We start from the raw sequence: 1,757 nt of genomic DNA on the forward strand, positions 1-1,757 counted from the left end.
CACGGTGAATAACTGCTACTCCGTGTTAGTGCATGTCATCACGAGATGACAGACCAAGTCTAGGCTCGTTCTGTCACGGGATCACCCACTGAAGATTCTGTCTCGGGAAAGGACGCAACTGGTCCTTGACGTTCCTGCCCGTGTGTGTGGTTTGTGAGGCACGTGCTACGTCAAGGACGTGCGTTGCTTATTAAAATAGCACACCACCCCTGCATGCATATACATGGGCCACGCGCATGTAGGGGTGCCCTCCCCCCCCTCGGGCGGTCTCCATCTCGAGCACCCATCCGGTGGCCCCGGCGGTCTAGTGTGTTATTCGGCACTGAGAGTGTGTAGTCCATGGTGAATAACTGCTTTGCCGTGTTAGTGCATGTCATCGCGATATGACAGACCAAGTCTAGGCGAAAGCCACAACAAGATCCCATCCGTGTAGACTCGACGCGTCCGTTTCCCCCTTCCAGGTGCCGGCTGTGAGGGGGGGCCACACCTCGAAGAGGTGTGCCGCCTCTTCGGACATTCCACCACACCGTACGACATGTATGAGGGCCCAGTGCGATGCTTCGGTAGCATTGCTACCCCCAAGGGCCCCCGTCCCGCCTAACCCTATAGCGTTTGACCACGGGATCTAGCCCTTTGAGTTTGCACGGACGGGCTTTGACCAGTGGAACTCTCCAACCGGTTGTGTTAGGTCAGCCCATAGGAACACTTTGGAGGAACATCCGGGCCTAAGGCACAGCAAGACCCCATCCGTGTAGAACCGACGCGTTCGTTTCCCCCCTTCAGGTGCCGGCGGCGGCGCCGTCCGTGAGGGGGGGCACACCCCGGAAACGCGGGTCGGGCGTTTGCAACCGCCACAACGCTTCCACACTTGTGAGAGGCTGCCTACGCAAGATTTGGCGGCGTGTGCTAGCCCCCGGAGGCCGCCGGCCACAGTCGTGGACACGCGAAGAGCAATCCGCGGAGATGGAACTGTTCAGATACTTCTTTAAAGTTCTCTCTCGGTGCCGGTCTAGAAAGTTGACCGACACCGAGAGAGGGGGTAGGCAACGGTCAACAACTTCTTCTTCTCATGTTTTTTACTTTACACACTCTTTAAAGTTGAGTTTTGAAAAAAATCATCAAAAGTCATGGAATTTATAAACTTTGGTCGTAAAAGCATATGAAATATGAGGTACAAAAAAAATAGTGCAAAAAAAGACAAAAAGAGAGGAAAAAAATTAGAGCAGTCATTACCGAGAGTCGATTCTTGGATCTCGGTAATTTCCACCTTTTTCGAGAGCTGCTCTCCGTAAACCATCCACCTAGATCTCTTTCCTTCTTGTGTTTTCTCGATAATATGTATTATACTTTTTTTTGTTGTTTTCTTTCATGCTTGGCAAACAACCTTAGCACATCATAATTACCGTCTTGTGTTTTCTTCTTCGGATGAGCCTCGTACGGTTCTAGAGACCGGCACCCCTCCGGTGGCCCCGACAGTCTAGGGCGTTGTTCGGCACCTAGAGGGGGTAGGCCACGAGGAATAACTGCTTCTTCATGTTAGTGCATGTCATCGCGAGATGACAGACCAAGTCTAGGCTCGTTCTGTCACGGGATCACCCACCGAAGATTCTGTCTCGGGAATGGACGCAGCCGGTCGTTGACGTTCCCGCCCGTGTGTGTGGTTTGTGAGGCACGTGTCATGTCAAGGACGTGCGTTGCTTATTCAAATAGCATACCACCCCTGCATGCATATGCATGGGCCACGCGCATGTACGGTG

Source organism: Triticum aestivum, chromosome 3B (assembly GCF_018294505.1).
Source record: "Triticum aestivum cultivar Chinese Spring chromosome 3B, IWGSC CS RefSeq v2.1, whole genome shotgun sequence".
NCBI lineage: Eukaryota > Viridiplantae > Streptophyta > Magnoliopsida > Poales > Poaceae > Triticum > Triticum aestivum.